At 37.7% G+C, this 19776-nt stretch overlaps 1 protein-coding gene and 1 long non-coding RNA gene across 3 annotated transcripts in view; both read right to left on the bottom strand.

The window, feature by feature from the left end:
• Positions 1 to 19776, bottom strand: part of LOC129761717 (xaa-Pro aminopeptidase ApepP) — a 92318-nt gene that overhangs the window by 27781 nt on the left and 44761 nt on the right. The gene's annotated exons all lie outside the window — the stretch shown is intronic.
• On the bottom strand, positions 2715 to 3371 carry LOC129761718 (uncharacterized). Its single transcript, XR_008740459.1, has 3 exons — positions 3246 to 3371; positions 3109 to 3182; positions 2715 to 3054 (listed from the first exon to the last, which is right to left on the bottom strand). It is a non-coding gene; the product is annotated as an uncharacterized LOC129761718 (long non-coding RNA).

The raw sequence follows: 19776 nt of genomic DNA, 5'->3' as shown, positions 1-19776 counted from the left end.
ATATCCGCGATGGCTAGTGGCGACATTTGAGTTTGGGATCCAAACTATTCTCTATCAGATTAGAAGGCTAAAAGGCAATTTTCAATTGGTAAAATTTGAATGAATATATCTACTTGGTATTATTTAATTAGTTGAAGCGCGTAGTCCTAACCTTAACTTAACCTATTTCCCCTGAATTTTCAGATATTCCTACTAAAATGTATTATTATAATGTAACGTCAATTTCAGACATAATTTTTGTATGGGATTTTCTCACCACTTGCAGAAAAAAAGTGATTTGCATTCACATAGAATACTAATTTGATTCGTAAAAGTTAATTTTCATTCATAATTTACACTTTAGAATTCGGTTTTTCTTCTCAAAAATACAAGCGATTTTCGTTAATCGCGGTGAGTTTGCCCGACTATTCCGGGGATAATCGGGATTCTACTGTAGCTTGAATTAACACATGATGTTTTTTCATCTGTGATTTTCCCAGATCTTCTCATTCTCCAAATTTTATAGCGGAGCTCACTAGCGCAAAGAATGACCGAGTTCAACATTAAAAAATTCCTAAAACGTTGTTAAGTTTCATCCACTCTCTCACCATCACATTGTCAGTTTACTTTGAAGTTTTGATTTGTATCGTGAAAAGTACCGTATTTTGCTATTCAAAGTATCGGTTTTCCAAACCAAAAGCTTCCATTTATGATTTCTACAATTTCAGTAGTTTATAAATTTTAATTGCAATCGCAAAAAAGACTAACAAAAATTAAATGTAAAATTAAAATCAGAAAATCCGGATTTCTGCGTCGTCGGCCATGTTCAGCTGTCATTATGCTCTCAAATGTCATTATATTGTCAATAAAGTTGACCGTGTAAGGTCCGCTTAATATTTTTTTCATAGATGACTAGCTCATTGGCATTTGACATTTGATATGTCGATTACAGCCGTATGGCACCCGCCATGTTTTTGGTGCCAACATCTCAAACGTCAGAAGTATTTGTTTTCTTCAAAACAGCGATCCGCGTTGACGGTAGTGAACTTCGTTTACTAGTTTAGGGTAGCGTCAAAGAATAGATGATTTTCAGTCGGAATGAACGTTTTCAAAATTAAAATTATGAATGAAAATTATCTTTTCCATATCAAATTAGTATTCTGTTTAAATAAAAACATTTTTGTTTGCAGGTGGGGAAAATGTCTAATACGAAAATTGTTTATGAAGACAATTTTATATTATAAAGAAAAAAATCAGCAACCAATGTTGGAATTGTATGACCATATGGTTGAATGAAAGCCAGAAATACGTGTTTCTAATAATTAAACAACATAATGTGAAAATTTTCATTCAAATTTTAAAATTTGAAAACCGGCTCCGTGTCTTCTAATCTGGTAGAGATTACACTAACGATTTTGGGACCCAAATTATGACTCTAGCTTGAAGTCGCCACCAGACGTCGACGTCATCGCGAATTACCAATTTACCACCATCTGACATATCGTGATGTCGATGATGAACTTTTACAGCAGAGGGATAGTGAGATAGGCGGTGACGGTAGGTAGAGTGAGATAGCGATAATCGTGTCATACACCTGGTCGATTACTTGAATCGGTTCAATGGTACAAAAGTCATGAATTTTTGAAAACAGTAATTTTTGTGAAAAAGGGAAAAAATTCCCCTTCGGACCACTCTGTTCGCTGGACTATGAGGGACTTGACGAAGGGTAAAATCTGTTATTTAAAATTCCCGTTCTGTATGATTCCAAATTTACGGTTCGACACAAAAACTCCGTTTTGCTTGCCGCAACTACCGATAACATGCCAAACCATTTTTTTCGTTACGAGCCCCGACGCAGGCTGTCGACAAACGTAACCCGAACACTTTCATTAAGTTGGTAACAGTTGATTTGATCACTTTTAACTATTTTGTTTGGTTTTTATCGATGAGTGATCAAAATGAACTGAAGAGAAAATTTCAAAATCAAAATAGAGGCATCGTTCTGCACAAGGCGCCTCTATATATACCAGTTGAAACAATCATATGGAATGCACTTTCAGCCATATTGGAATTGCTGTCGGTATTGTTTACAAACAGCATCAGAACGCTGCCGGCGGCTCTCTACAAACTGCTACGACGCTTATTCGAACGATGCCTACTATGTTCGGCTTTTGCGAATTTATGTGAAAAAGAAGGGATGATTTTGTAGAATTTCCTTCCCATCCAGTTCATCCACTACTCTCGCATGTGAAAATGCAAAAATGGCGTATCCTAGCAATAACAAAACAAACAACCCCCGCTCCACAAACCGTAATCCCCTTCTCTTTAAAGTGATGATGTTGCTTCACCTGTTATACATTTATACAAGCGCCTTGGTTCTGCATGCACACATCTAAAAATTTGATGTGTTAAGGGTTTTCAGATGCACATGCGTCAAGTTAGTTCGATTAAATTTTGATCGTAACATAATGTTTGATCTGCACTGAGAGGAATATTTAGTAAATATAACCAATTTTTTAGTACATGTTACCAATTCTCTAGTCATTTTCTACCCTACTAATCATTGGTACATTCTACGAAAAAAAATAGTAGGCGCAAATGTCTCGCTGAACTACGGTTTGTTGGTCCAATGTTGGATCAATATTGACTCAAAAAATCCGATTAATCGGTTCAATAATGCCAGATTTTTTTGCCCCCCGTTGGTACAATATCAGTAAAAATTTTGTTTGGGACACATCAGGGATATGGATTTATTTTTTTATTTTTATTCTATTATATTTTATTATATATGGTATTATTCTACATAATTAGTACATATTACTTATAACTTATTCTACATACAGTAAACGTTGATTTGCATGAGTTAGATAGACTTGAATCCTCTTGTTGCAGCAACAGGAGACGCTTTCGTCGCTGCAGAAGAACAACTTACTCTTTTTCCGCCTGTAGCGACATATACCATTTCACCTTTCGCAACCACGTATATTCCTTTCAGCGATTTTAAATCCATGATCTCCTGGCCTGCCTTGAAAGCAACGTTAAATTTCTCCACAGAACTGATTGGAATTACAACATCTATGGAGAAAATAATTGTTATTCTTGCAATAATATATTTTGAAATATATTTACCGATTGGTAATGCCTTTTATTGTACCATTATTCGTTGTCGTTGCCACTTCGGCTGATTTTTGTAGGGTAAGAAGCTAAAACAGAACCAGAAAAGAGATTATTTACAGGTAAACTTAAAACGAGAGCAAAATACTTACCTCCGTTTCTAAAAAGGAAATGGCGATTGCAAAGTGCGCACATCACAGATGCTAGGTATGACAAAAAACAAGGATACTAATGGAATGAAGTAAAATGTACGAAGCTGTAGTAGTGATGTTCATTACATCTGACATTGATTTTACAAGATTTTGGTAATATATACAAAAACAGGAAGTGGGTTATATCTATGGTATAACCGCAAGGGTGACGTAGGACTATCGTTGATTTAGAGATCATTTGTTTGAAGTTGAATCTAAATCCATCCTGAATGAATGAATAAATAAATATTTGGGTGACTTCAAAAACGAGAGTGTTACGTTGGAGCATCAAGGTTTTAAGCATCCAATATTGGATACAAAAAACCTTGTTCTGAAGAATAATCTTCAGAAGCTTTCCTGCTAACTGCACATGATTGACAAATCACAAAACCAAATGTATGTGGTCGCAGTATTATATGGATAGAAAACATTAAAATAAATTCGCTTGAATGTAATTTTCAATTCCAAGGGGAACTGGCAGATTATTTTTCAGCAACGATCATTTCTTTCCAGGTTTCCTCTCGATAACCAGCAAACGAAAAGAGTTGCGCACGTGTATGTGTGTGTGTGTGGCGGCTGCTTCTATGTCTTCCCGAGGAACCGTATTTCGATGCTGATACTCTCTTGGTCACGAGAGTATCAGCATCGGCTTTTCTGCGCTCCCTCACAGTTAAAACAAACTGATTGCATTTCAGGTTTGGTCAGGCCAGGTAATGAATCCCTCGATCCCTCGCCGTTCAGCTCGTTCAGTAACGATGTTGTCTTGTCGATGTCCTCAGGCGTCGTACACAAATTACGTAACGCTAAAAATCCGAATTTTGAACCACCTCTCCCCGCCCCCCCCTTTCGTAACGCAATTTCCTATCTCTAATAAACAGAAAGTAACGCAACATCTACCCCCTCCCCCCTTATCGCGTTACGTAATTTGTGCACGACGCCTCACGAAGAATGAATCGGTTTCACCACCACAATATCATTTCAGTATGCTTTTCGTGCGTGATTGAATCGAGAGAAGGTGTGGTTTACGATGGCAATTTGGAAGGCAAACTAGAGGAGAATGAACTCTCTGAGTATGAAAATTTCGGCGACTGAGCAATAATCGATTGAAAATTATATAATTTTCGCGATACGAAACATTTTCCGTTTTTCATGTTATGCATCCAATATTGGATACGAAAATATCCTACTGATGGGAAAGAATAATCTTCAGAAGCTTTCCAGCTAATTACACTTGATTGAAAAATTACGAAATCAAATGTATTTGGTCGCTGTGTTCGCCATATAATTAGAAAACATTAAAATAAACTCTTTCGCATGGATGTATTCTTCAATTCCCAGGGAACTGGCAGATTATTTTTCAGCAACGATTAGATCTTTCCGAAATTTTCTCGATGCTGTATGGCATCCACACGAAAATTCTCGTTTCAGTTTGGCCTGTAAAAACTTTTCTAAACTCTAATCCATCAAATTTGGAGCCCTGAAAAGGGCCGTTGATTATATGCTAAGCTAATATAGCACCCTCTCCTTGGATTCGATGGGCCAGCTGAATGTCCTTGGGCATGATGTGACGCGTTTTGCGTGGATAGCACACAAATTGGTATCTTCGAATAAGCCTCCTGCAGCGTCATAACAGCGGAACTTTGGGAGCGCAAGTCGGTTTTGAAGTCCTGAGCAATTCCACGATCCAAAAGCTGCAAAGGTAGCTTGCGGATTAGCAATTCGGTCGACTTCCGAAAGCGATGAATTTCACGCAAAGTTCCCGGTCGATAGCGATGTGGCTTCTTCACGCTTCCTGCGGCTGATGCGCTTATCCGAGCTGCTTTCGTGGTGCCTTACCACCGAAAGACTAACGAGCTGTCTGCTTAGTCCCGATGAAACGAGTCCTCACGGTGCGAGAGTAGAGTAAGAAATGAACGAAAGCAAAGGAAGCGTCATTTTATAAACCATAAAAGTATAGAATCTAAATCCCACCCTTATTATATTCGTGAGTATACAGTAAGCTTATACAATAAAGAGGGTGGGGTTTACATTCGATTCTTTTATGTTTTATAAAATGACACTTCCCTTGCTTTCGTTCATTTCTTACTCTACTCTCGCACCGTGAGGACTCGTTTCATCGGGACTAAGCAGACAGCTCGTCAGTCTTTCGGTGGTAAGGCACCACGAAAGCAGCTCGGATAAGCGCATCAGCCGCAGGAAGCGTGAAGAAGCCACATCGCTATCGACCGTGAACTTCGCATGAAATTCGTCGCTATCAGATATCGACCGAATTGCTGATCCGCAAGCTACCTTTGCAGCATTTGGTTCGTGGAATTGCTCAGGACTTCAAAACCGACTTGCGCTTCCAAAGTTCCGCGGTTATGACGCTGCAGGAGGCTTATTAGAAGATACCAATTTGTGTGCTATCCATGCAAAACGCGTCACATCATGCCCAAGGACACCCAGCTGGCCCATCGTATCCGAGGAGAGCGTGCTATATGCTATATTAGCTTAGCATATAATCAACGGCCCTTTTCAGGGCTCCAAATTTGATGGATTAGAGTACAGAAAAGTTTTTTACAGGCCGAACTGAAAGGAGCATTTAGCGAAAATCGTGGTTTCGATAATAATTCGTTACCGATAGGTGCCATGGATATGGATTTCCTTATGAAGAATATGAAATACATGACATGATGTAGTGAATATATCCGAAGAAATCACTTTGGTGAAACTGCATTATAAAATTATTTGTGTACGAATGCCGCAATCGATAGTCGACTCTAATTTGCGCTGGGTAATTTCCTCGGAGGACTCGATTCCTCCTTTGAGCATTAATAATCTCTTTCTGGCAAAACGATGTGATATGAATCACATTATTTGAATGATAGAATGAAGAAGTTTTCTGCCAATTTCCTTCAACCTCCAAACGTATCTTTCTCCCGTTTGTCGTTTTCGCGTTCGCTAATCCTCTCTCACAACACCCATTTCTAGTTTGAGAAATTGTTGAGTAAACATTGTTTGCCAGTGCGCGTAGAGCGGGAATTCCTAAAGATTCATTGCACCTCTAATAAATTGCTGAAAGACGTGGTCTTACGTTGATCGCACTTGATTGAAAAAATCCAAAACGAAATGTATTTGTTCGCAGCATTATATGAGTAGAAAGCAAATAATCGCTCGAAAATGACTTGATTTTCGCGATGTGAAACATTTTCCGTTTTTCATGTTATGCATCCAATATTGGATACGAAAATTTCCACTGATGGGGAAAAAAATATTCAGAAGCTTTCCTGTTAATTGCGATTGATTGAAAAATAACAAAACCAAATGTATTTGGTTGCAGTGTTATATGGATAGAAAACATTAAAATAAACTATTTCGCATGAATGTATTTTTCAATTCCCAGGGGAACTGGCAGATTATTTTTCAGTAACGATGATAGCAACGAGAATTCCGCGCGTGTATGTGTGTGTGTGTGTGTGTGGCGGCTGCTCCGATGTTTCAAGCGGAACCGTGGCATCACTCTCCTCCTGATGGATTCCCTTTTGGCCTTAGGTGCACAAACAGGCTCTTGGTGACACCGTTCATCAGCGCATTCATGATAAACGAAATTAGTTTCACAACAACAGCGACAACATGCTCCAATCGCTGTTCAATCATAACTGAGTGGGTTTACGAGCGCCGCTCGCTTATATACCGATTTTTGATTTCAATAGCCTGTTTTGAAAACAATTTTAAGACTATTGAAACAAGTTTTTGGATGAAAAAGTAACAAGTATATGACGCGTAGACATTTTATCTTTCAAATGAAGTGTTTATCATACCATTTCGTTCAGTTGTTTAAGAGCTATTAACGCTCAAAATCTCGGTCTCCAGCGTAACGCTTTCGTTCTCGAAACTTTGGTTTTACACCCCGGTATAGAAATGAAAGACGTAGTCCTACGTCAAAAATTTGTATATTTTACCAATATTTTGACTACTAAAGATTTGGTAGCTGCCTTTACTAAACTTTTTCTCCAGTGTGGACAACACCACCTGTGCACATTCATCATAAAACCGGGTGAATGACAAAGATTACAAAACAATGTCTACCTCTTTTTCTTTTCTACTGCAATTGTAATCCATTGATTCTGGAAATACCGTATCTAAATAGGGTAGGTGATGAGATAATTGAGCAAGACCGTCCTGCAGGTGACTGATTCTGTTATTTTGATAGAGGGGTTTGGAAGTTCTCATTATGATAAATGGGGAAGTCTCGCGTAACTTTTGAAAATGTCCTATGTAACAAATGTAAACAAATCGAGGTAATAGATGCACGTTATTAGTCTTCAATCATTGAATGCATTACAAAAACAATCGTTCACGTATCTATTTCCTTCATCTTTTTATCGCCGATACAAAAAATATCCAATGTACAGATTCGGATTTTAAGCACCCGGCTGTTACTTCGGACGCCACTTTCCTCCGATGCCCGAAACGTCCGAAGTAACAAAGCAGTCAAAACAACACGAAGTCGTACTTCGGTCGTTTTGAGTTTTTGTTTCTTACAGTAGTTGTTATCGATTTCAGTTCAATTCAACGGGTGATAACAATAATAATCTGTCTTTAGAACGAAATGCTGATTTTTGGATTGTTGTTTAGTAGTTATTTTCAAATTCTTATCGTGCAACGTAATATGTCCAATGTGCAAACGCGGGCAGTCAAAACGTCCAATGTAACATTTTTCGCTCCTTGGCTTCAACTTTAAACTCAAATCACGGAACAACAGCTACGATTGGTTTTGGAGAGCTATTCTTGATCGCTAGTGGCGAGAGGAGCAATAAAGATCGATAACTTTTAAGACAATTCGCGGAATAATGTTCGGGTCTTCAACTTCGTTTTTCTCGAGTTGACGAAAATGTTACATTGGACCTTTTCAAAAGTTACGCGAGAAGTGTACTTATAATCAGGGCCCGAAATCTTCGAAGGTGATAAATGAAGACCGCTTCTACTCCCAGTAGCTTCGCTTCGACTAGAACTGCTTCGGCAGTCGTCGTCAACAAAAAGTGAATTGACTAGAAAATGAATTGACTAGCGTTGAGAGCTAGGATGTCTGATGAACTAGTCCAGTCAGTGGTTATTCTAACTGACGCGACTAATGAATACAAATCTGCCTCTTCATCCAACTGACTTCAATCCACATTTCTACCCCCCTAGAAATGAAATTGATACCCGCGTACGCAATCTCATTTTTACGTCCATATAAAGAGGAACGAAAACTTGACTTCTGATGCAACAAAGTAGTTACCCCATCAATGGACGGTTTATTGTCTACCCATCGTGAACTCAAACTAACGAACTTAGACAGTTATTAGGCATGCTAGAAAGGTCCTCACGTTAGGATTAGTAAATAGCGTGCAAGATAGCGCACACACACTGCACGCTATTTTATACGTGTGAGTAATTTTCGTATAAAATAAAAAAAATCTAGCTCACCTGTAGCGTATGTCAAACCACGTTGAACTCAAACATCGATGTATGCATACGTGATACATGAGAGAGAGGAACGAATTCGTTTTGGGGGAAGTTTATGCAATGTTGGTCCAGAGTATCATGATATCGAGTATTTGTTTGGTGATGTAAAAATGCAAATAAAGAATTTAACTGGCTGCAGATTTAGATGCATTTCAGATTGTGATAGTTTGAGTAGTCGCGATATTAATATATGTATGTCTTCTTTAGGAGCCCACTTCACTTCCTCGGATGCACTAGCCCATTCTCCTTTCTCTTTCCCATACAAAAGCAGAAATTATCACCAAATGATATCAGTTCACTACAGCAGCTACACGAACTTCCCAAGAGAGCACTAATGACCATAGGATACTTAATATACATCACCTGGCTATAAAGTTATTACAACCCCCTAAAAACAATGTTCCGGACAACGTGGCAACGAAGAAGAAATGGTATTTGTATCTATAATATATTTTTGTAGTCATAGATTTATTTGACTTAAGCTTATATTTATGTAGATCATAACTGTTGAGACTTGTGTTTAAAAATGATAAATGATAACTCCTTGTCTTTCTCTGTATAATTGAATAAACAGAAGAAAAGGGTAGTATTGGCTTTAATGGTATTTTTGTGCACCTTTTTTGAACACAATGTGATTCCGGATTCTATAAGTTCATATAGGAAACAGTTTTTTAGGGCTTCCATGTATTCCATGTAACAAAAGAAATAAAATAAGTAAAAAAAAACTTTTTAAGTTAAACGGTTAAATTGTGATTAAACTTGATAACGTACTGAAAGCTAGAAAATAATTAGGCACGTAGCAGTTAGCAGTTATCACATCTCTCGTTCATTAGTCTAGGGCATTGATAAGACTAAAATCGTAGGACATATGATGAAGTCGCTAATTGTGGATAATGGAAATCCAACGTGCCCCAATATTTCGGTTTGGTATGGAATGGAGGTATATTGGTTCTCAGATTTCGTTGAAATTTTTTAGAATAGTAGAATACTAGAATATTATTTTTGGAAAAAGGGGAGAAAATTGATTTTTCGGACAGACCCTAATGAAAAAAGTGAAAAAATACGGGTCTTATATTTTGGGATAAAGAAGAACACAACTAATTTTCACGAAAATCTGAGAACTACCATATCGCTTTGGTCTGAAATGACTTCATTCATTCAATAAAATTCTCTAAAAAAGGTTTGTTTTGCTAACGTGTCCTGTTTGTAGTCCGGAACGATTTAAGTATGTTTGTATAAACAATATTCATAAATTTAACCGTCATTTGTTTTTCAAACGGAACGAATGAATCCGCTTCATCGAACTTTCATCCACGCATGCGCAAGTAACCTAATGCCAGGTGCATCGCCGGAGGGCTGAAAGCCAAATCGCGCTTACTCGGATTACAAAATAACAATGACGATATTGTCATCAATTCTGATAAAACACCAGCTGCAAAGCATGTGTTTAGATTCAATTCTCAAGCGATACTGGAATCATTTCAGACGATTGCACAATGGCGCGTGAAATTGTGATTCGTAGAAGAAAAATAATCTGGAATTCATGGTTGATACGACTCTCTTCGCGTTCTCCTTCAATGGCACTAACGTTTCTAAAGTTCGCATTCTCAACGTAGTAATTCTTGCGTCATTTTTATTAATACTAAGTTGCGATTTCTATGCTTGAATACAGTCATGCTCTAGAATAAGAGACAAGACGATTATTGCATAAACATTAAACAACGAAACTCCGCCACAGGTACATCATTCATTATCAACATCATTTTTCATTTTAAATTAAATTTATGAACGACAGTTAGGGAAGGCGAAACAAACAAGAAGATGCGCTCCATGCATTTTTATGATGTTAGCTGTGTCAACAATTATTTAACAACATGTACGCGAAGGTAGAAAGCGAATGACTGCGGTTCCTACGACACAATCAACAAAAGCGGTATGAGAAAGAATACATTCCCTTGCGAGACGCTATCATGAACGAAGTCGACACAGCCTTTGCTATTGCCAGGTCAAAAACAATACATTATCATGCATTACAGCGCGTGTGTTCAATCGATATGAAGTTCAATAATGAAGTTCTTAATGAGCTTCATCACAACAATTCACGTCTTCGGACCCACAACGTTGCTGGTTGTATTCCGTTGAGTGACGGAAGCGATTCAATTCATCCTTTTTTACCTTGGTTAGTCAACAAAATACGCCCGAGGAAATAGTTTTCCTCGGAAATTCCAAATATGCCTACTGACCTACTGCTCACCCGTATTCTAAAATCCGATAGAGTCAGAATTACCTGAACGGATCGCAATCTTTCATTCTGTAATCCGCTCAACTCAAGTCCAATCGAGTTGTGCAAATGTGGCAACCTTGCCAGGCAATTTAGCATAGACAACATTGAGCTTCGGGTTCTGTAAAGTGAAAAATTTAATGGATTTTCGGGTGGAATCAGCACGCTTCGAAAACAAAAGTTATCTCTATCATTAGCTCTTAGATCTTCTATGTATAGATCGTTAAAACATCCAAACACGTTTACAATAAATTAATTATTTTCTATATTCAGTAGGAATAATGTATATGGCAGAGCAACGTTTGCCGGGTTAGCCAGTTTCTCTTATAAAGGGCGAACACGAAATTATTGCGACACCGAAAATGTCATGCCAATTTTCTTATGATGTTTAGAATCAAACCAAAATTTTAGGGTAGTTTTATACATATATTTACTTCAAAAATCAAAAGAAAAGTTAATCGATGGAACTTTGAGTGTAAAATTGAACGCATTTTCGCTTGATGCCCTCCATCAAAGTCTTTACAGTGTCATCCGGTACCAGTTTCTCAGTTTTTTTCCATTTTCTTAACATGTCCTTCTCGTCTTTGACTGTCTTCTTGCTCTTCCGAAGTTCCCGCTTCATTATTGCCCAGTACTGCTCCACCGGGCGCAGCTCCGGACAGTTTGGTGGGTTCATGTCCTTTGGAACAAAATGGACAGAATTGGCCTCATACCACTCCAGAACACTTTTAGAATAGTGGTATGATGCCAAATGTGGCCAAAATAGCGGAGCGTCGTCGTGCTGCTGCAAGAACGGCAAAAGGCGGTAGATGCGTTAAGATCGCACTATATCGGTTATTTTTAAAGATTGAAAAAAAAAATTTTTCTGCAAAGATGTCTCAAATAACTGGGACTAAGAATATTGTCGAACTATGTTTATCTGTATCTATAAAGAAAAGAAAGTTATATTTTTTTATTTCATCGAAAATTTTGGTCGCCTTATTTTTGACAACATAAAAATAAGCGCTCTATCATATTTAACAACTTTTTGTCTAGAGAATAACTGTCGAGTTCTGAATGCTAATTTCCACTTAAATGCACCTCCTGGACCATTGTGCAATTAATTCAAATCAGATGCAGGCCATGCAGACGTGCTGATGATACATGTCCAATTTTCCACGTCCAACACTATTTCTGTACCATCCATGCCGTATGCGACTTGCTTTAAGTGCGTTTGGCGTAGAACTACGTCTTTCATTTCTGTATCGGTGTGTATGTTCAAAGTCTCGAAAACGAGAGCATTACACTTGGAGTGCAAGATTTTGAACCTTAATAACTCTTTGCCGGCTGAACGAAGTGGTATGATAATCACTTCATTCGGATGTCCAAGAGTTATCGTTAAATATTGACCCGAAAACTTGTCTCAATAGCTTTAAATTTGCTTTGAAAACAGGTTATTGAAATCACACTAATCTGTATATAAGCTGATGCCGTTAGAAATTCCATCAACAGATCTTCGTGGACACGGTTTGCTGAGGAGCTTCGAACGATAATGAAGTGTCTTTGTCAAGGCAATTGTAGAAGGTGTTTGGTTTGAAGTTGTCCACATTGGCCCTTTTCAGGGCTAGAGATGTATGAATTCTCAGATATAGATTTAGAAAGGGCGCCATTGCACAATGGTCCAAGAGATGCATTTAAGTGGAAATTAGCATTTAGAGTTCGACAGTTATTCTCTAGACAAAAACTGTCTTCGACAAAGTTGTTACACATAATAGTGCGCTCATTTTCATTTTCAAAAATAGGGTGACCATAATTGTCGATGAAATAAAAAACCTAACTTTCTTATCTTTATAGATAGAGTTAAATATAGTTCGACAATATTGTAGTCCCAATTATTAAAAACATCTTTGTAGAACAAAGTTTTTTTTTCTATCTCTTGAAATAACCGATATAGCGCCTTTCTTCTAAGTTGCGTTAGGGTCACCATGAAAAAAACTGTTTTTTGCTCTAACTTTTATATTTCAAATTCTACATACAAACTGTCTTCGAAAGACTTTTAGAACATACTAATACAAATATTTTGCGATGCAAAATTTGTCAATATCTCAACTTCACTTATAGTTTTTGATATTTCTTCCCCAAAAATACGCTCTTTTCAATTGCTCGCCATTCTTTATGGGGTAAACATTAAAATATAACAGTTAGAGTAAAAAACCGGTTTTATCATGGTTATCCTCATACAACTTAGTTAAAAAACAACTATGTGGTAGATATTTATTCTTTAGATAAAAAATGTCGCCAACAAAGTTGTTACATATATAAGAGCGCTCATTTTTATGTTATCAAAAATAGGGTGACCAAAATTGTCCATGAAATAAAAAATGAAACTTTCTTATCTTTATAGACAGAGATGAACATAGTTCGACAATGTTATAGCCCCAATTATTTTAAATAACTTTGTCTAACAAAGCATTTTTCTATCTTTTAATATAATCGATTTAGCGCTTTTTTTCTAACTTGTATTAGGGTGACCATGAAAAAGCGAGGTTTGTTGCTCTAACTTTTATATTTCAAATTCTACTTCGAAACTGTCTTCGCAAGACTTTTAGAACTTATAAAGATCAACAATTTGCGATGCAGAACTTGTCAATATCTTAAACATACTCAAAGCTATTGATGGTTTTTTACCCAAAAACTCATGATTTCAATTTTAATTTACTCAAACACGAAAAATAACATAGTTTTGAAAATCACACATAAGGTAGAGTGAACTATACTCTTCCAAATGCCGCCAATAAACTTTGTTTATGTTTGCCCCAGAAAGAATGAGAAACAATTGCAGAGAGTGTATTTTTTTGGGAAGAAATATCAATAACTTTGAGTGAAATTGCGATATTGACAAGTTCTGCATCGCAAAATGGTTGTATTTGTAAGCTCTAAAAGTTTTTCGAAGACAGTTTTTATGTAGAATTTGAAATAGAAATGTTAGAGCAAAAAAACAGTTTTTTTCTGGGTGACCCTAACGCAACTTAGAAGAAAGGCGCTATATCGGTTATTTCAAGAGATAGAAAAAAACTTTGTTCTACAAAGATGTTCTTAATAACTGGGACTACAATATTGTCGAACTATATTTAACACTATCTATAAAGATAAGAAAGTTTGATTTTTTATTTCATCGATACTTATGGTCGCCCTATTTTTGATAACATAAAAATGAGTACTCTATTACTTGTAACAACTTTGTCGAAGACAGTTTTTGTCTAGAGAATAACTGTCGAACTCTAAATGCTAATTTCCACTCAAATGCATCTCCTGGACCATTGTGCATTGACTATGAATTCAATAGCAGGGAATACGAAATGTACCATATGGAGTAGAGAATATATTTAACCACATCAAGCGGTCTCAATATAATTATAACTAATAATGTACACGAATGCCGCAATCGATCGATGATTCAAATTGTATAGGAGAGGGAAGGATGGGGGCCTTGGTATTTCCGAGGAGGAATCGATTCCTCTTTTGAGCGTTAATAATTCTTTCCCGGCTTATTGAAGTTGCACGATAATCACTTTATTCGAAAGATAAAATATGTAAGATTTATATGTTTGTTACTTATTGATTGCTAAGTCAACGTTAGTCCTACGTCCACCTTGCGGTTATATCCCAGATATAAACTGTATCTAATTTTTTCTTCAAATGAAAAAAAACAAAAGTACCGAATGCCGCAAATGTTCAATTTGTGTGACGTGATATAGCCTGAAAATATCAGTTTTTCAGTGCTTGTTTCTTTCAGAATGTTACATGGTGTTGAGATATTTGAAACAATTTGCATGTTATAACTAGCGATAAATCAGAAAACGTTATACATTTTCCCAAAAAACTTGATTTGAAATTTGATATGGTAGTATACAACCTAATGGAATGAGTTCGAGTTGGGAATACAATATCATACGTGTATTATATGTTACGGAATCAGATAGCTTTGATAAGTTCTACAGCTATTTTTAATTGTCAATCTCATTTTCAGAGTATAGTGCTTTCACAGCAATAACCACATAACATAAATAAGCGACCCACAACACATCTTCACCATTTTCCCCTATTCGTTGCATAACCGATCTCTTTCAAACGTAATTGAGCGCGCGTCATTCTGTTTACGCTTCAACAATCCGTTCGAACAAATCGCGAGCCCCTCGTCATTTACGTATAAATAAATCACGCCGACCGCAAAGCGTCGAAGATGGCAGGAAACCCGATTGCAACCGCGAGAAGTTGTGCACGATCAATGTCAATGTGCAACGTTGGAATGTCGCGTATTTCTGGATATAAATATGTATTCAGCGCGTTATGACTGTTTCCCTCTGATCGACTGCCCCCTTTTGGTCGCTTGCGTTCCTTTTTGCTCCACAACATCTGAACGGTGTGAGAGATTGCACCATGTGGGTGGAGGCGGCTCGGTATTCCCATCGGAACGAAGCATCAGAAGGTGAAAGTCATCTCAACACTGCGAAAATGATCGACTATGTCCTGTCAAAGGAGCAAAAATCGTTAAAGGTGACAACATGCAAACCAGCCATTAGCGTAACAACATAATCACAACCGCTGACAGCCTGGTAATGTGATGAGTGTCAAGTGAAGCTTAGAGGCGAATGAACTGCAAAGTTTAAAGCCTCTTAAAAACAAAGAAAGAAGAAGTGAAGCTCCTCGCAAATGGAATGTACCAAGTCATTCATAGTAAATCGTTGGTTGTTGGTTGGGGCCAAAATGGAAAAAAATATTCTAGGGAGAGCGTCATTCCACCGCCAAATGCCCGAACGGAACGGTTTTTCCGGCGAAAGTAAACAAAAAGCATGATTGTAATCGCTAGTAGATCAAACGGTCTATCTGGCTGGCAAGAACAGCTGTCGAATAGAAATGATGCCCTACTGACACAGATTACTGTTTGTGGCTTTCCCAAAGCATAATCCGCCGACAGTGCAAACAGACGCTATTACTGTTTATATGTATTTGGACGCAGTTGAAGAGCATCTTTCTAGTGGATTCGAATCCATCGCCTGGAACAGGTCCTTGATGGACTTTCGCTTGATGGGATTTGATTGATGAACGATTTCTACTCATCATGGACAGCGAGGGTAATTGGCTCTAAAAAGGAAGGAATCATTTCCAACGGAATGCAGATTTAATAACGGTAATGGATTTTTGGTGGGCGTGCCGAAATGGCATTATTCAATCAAAAATATTCGGTAAGATCCGATACAAGTTCGGAAGTGGGTTAGTCGATAAACGCGTTGGGCGCTAATTTTAGCATATATATGTTTAGCTCTGAAAACAAACTTATAACATTATAAGAATTCGATTGTCCACATGAATCTATTTTCGGTCTGGATTCCAACAGGTGTGTCTCTGATTTGGGATAGGAATTCTTCCAGCGCGCTGAGCAATCCGTTTTCGTTTTGTGTATATTGCATTTCATTCAGCCAGACAGTCGAATTCATGGTTTTTGGCGCCAGTGATTCTCGTCTCGTGAACCGTTTTAGTTTTTGTGTCTGTTCCATCAGTTCCGATTCGCCCACAAGCACCATGACCACGAACGAAACAGTCTTTCTTCTTGGGGTGTTTGCTGATCTAGAAGGGAATGGTTCCGCTCTTCATGTTTGCTACCAACTCTGTAGATATGTCTTTCCACATTGGACGGTTTATTGATTTCATTCCAAATGTGTGACAGGGCTAATTTGGAGTGGATATGGATGTAATTTTCGTGGGAAGATCCATTGACAGAGTTTGCTTGCGTTGGCGGGATATATATATATATATATATATATATATATATATATATATATATATATATATATATATATATATATATACCAACACACAGTCTGCAATGGAGCGGTCCCGAAATTGTCATTGGTAATCATTTTGTTTTATTACGCTGCACTATTGGCTAGGTTGACATAAAACAAATCAGAACAAATAGAAATTGGGTTAAACAAATGTTATATTGCAACGTAAATTTGCACGACAAATATTGCAAATACAATATTCGTTCGATTCGTTCGACACTAAAGTATTTGCAATTGAACAATTCCCAATTGAACTTAGTTTATGTACCTTTTATCTATTACTAGCTGACCCGGCAAATGTTCCTCTGCCATATCAATTATTTCTAGTGATTATTTTGGGTGTCGAATAAAACATAACTAATGTAACACTTACAATACATTAGTTAGGGGAAATGGGGGCATAGTGGTTACCCTAAAGAATATGTCCATTTCAAGCGCCCACATACCGATTTGAATTCAGTTTTTCGTAGAATATTATACTCATTGTTCTCATTGTTCTTCAAGATAGCAAACGACTTTTACTATAAAAATTCAAAATAGTACACTTTTCATCATCATTCATCAAAAAAAGGTGAAAAATCGAACCATTTTTTTTTGCTTGGAAGTTTTTATCGTCCAAATTTGTTTAAATCATATTCGTTACAGTAGGTACATGTATGAAATAAGCCTGGCCTATTCACCTAGAGTCTCGATTGAAATTTTCTCTTGCACACAAAAACGTAGTAAGAAACACATAACGTTCCGCATAATGAGACTTGGTTTAGTTTTTTGACGTAGGACTACGTCTAACCGGAAGATATAGGGGGTGGAATGGAAATCTAGGCACTGAACAAGTAGGAAAAAATGCAAGATTTGGAACGCTTATAACTCGAGCATTTCTCAATAGATCGCAAAGGTTTTTGCATCAATTGATAGAAAATATATCTACGCATCTATCATAACGAATAACATTTCATTTTTCTTGAGATAAATAATTGAATAATTGTGAAATATCAAGCATTGTCAAAATGCACTATGTGCCCATTTTTGATTGGTCCATTTTGTGTTCCTCAAATCGTACCGACCAAAACGGGCAACCAGAGCAGCAGCGAAATAGAATGAAGCACGATTGGAAAGGAAAAAGAAAAAAATGAACGAAACATTGGTCGCAGTCTCACACATGCGTAATTCTCGAGCCAGCCAGTCAGCTTAAAAATCCCCGCTCCGCTGCCGTAACGATCATTCTCATTCAAACCGTACACCACATCGGTTCGCATCACAACACATCAACAAACCAACCCAAGCAGCCATGTCTGGACATGGTAAAGGAGGAAAAGTGAAGGGAAAATCCCGCTCGAACCGTGTTGATCTGGAGTTCCCCGCAAGGGTAGCTAGGCCGAGCGCGTTAGTACCAGGGCACCAGTCCACCTAGCCGGCGTTATATAGTTTCGGCCGCCGAAGTGATCGAGTTAGCTGGCAAAGTTGCTCGCGACGATAAGAAAACCCGCGTTCGGAACAGAACACATTCGGTTCGGTGGACATCAAGACAACAGGCAGTTGCAGCGAGTGGCGAGTGGCAAACGCAATCGCAAAACGGCATCAGGTAGCAGAAGAAAAAAGTTTGTTCTTTATACAAACTGCTTTGGTGGCAAATCCAGAACAAGGCGGCATCGAGGGCGTTCGAAATGGTTTTTTTCAAAACCACGAGTACTAAGTTTTCTAAATTGGAACCATTCCATAAAACAAGGTGCTTTTCAGGGCCATTAAACCTTCCAAAAAAGAGTTTAGGAAATACAGTTCAATGCTTTCTATAACATTATCCAAAATAATAATAAAACACAAATTGATTTTTTCATAATTTGTTTGCCAGGATCTGATGAGTATGTGAATTTGGCAGTTGTTCTGAGCTTAATGATAGTTGGGGACTTTCCTGATTATTCAATTTTCACCAATTCTTAAATTGTTTCCAGATTGAAAGTACAGTAATTTACAATTAGTTCGACATTTAGCTAATTGGACGGACATGTAATGCGACTTATTTAGTTGGACATTTTTATAAACATAGAGATCCAAATTATGACCCCACATTGAAAGTCGACACTGTACCACTGTCATCGCAAATCTTCAATTACAGGTTAAAATCGCCTCCAATGCAACACTGAGTGGCGCTTCGGCACGTCGTATTGAATGTAATTTACTGTACAACATGTCACAAAGCTGGATGGGAAGAAATTTTCCAACTGTGAAAGCTGTGGCGAGTGGCAACAAATCGCTAAACAGGAAGGTTTAGCCGAACAAGATGGGGATATCGAGTGATAACAAAACAATAAACTCTTTAGATTGAAGATAATTTTGTGATCCTGAAAAGGACCCTTTTTAGCCTGCATGTGAATCCAACGAGCGAACAAATCGTAATGAATGTATTTTTTTGCCATCGCTCCGTTTTAACGCTCATTCGTTCGTCTCGTTGGACTCGCCCCTCTGGCTGAGTCTGCCGATTTGTCTCTATCCTGTGAGTGTGTACCGCTAGAGTATGAAACACGCGGACCCCAAAAAAATATCTTATTTTACGGCATCGGCATCGTGGACGTAACAAAGGAGGACAAGTTAAGGTGAAGGTGGAAGCTAGCCACAAATGGCTGCCACAATGGCGCTCATTTCTTTCATCTCCCTCCCTTACCCCTCGCCCGAAAATCAATAATTTTGCGAAACAGTGTGACGAAAATGATCGTTCGCACACACTTCCCACCAAGTAATATTAATCAAAATCTTATCGATTACTCACCAAATATAAAATTTTCATCTGCCGTCGCAATGTATAGTGGAAAACGTCGTAAAACTCGAGCTAGTGCTCTGAAAGTTAACTTTTTATTTGTCAATTTTCCGCAATGGTTTTGTTTGTATTGGTGAAAACATC

Source organism: Toxorhynchites rutilus, chromosome 1, assembly GCF_029784135.1.
Source record: "Toxorhynchites rutilus septentrionalis strain SRP chromosome 1, ASM2978413v1, whole genome shotgun sequence".
Taxonomy (NCBI): domain Eukaryota; kingdom Metazoa; phylum Arthropoda; class Insecta; order Diptera; family Culicidae; genus Toxorhynchites; species Toxorhynchites rutilus.
This window is presented reverse-complemented; position numbering and strand designations above follow the sequence as displayed.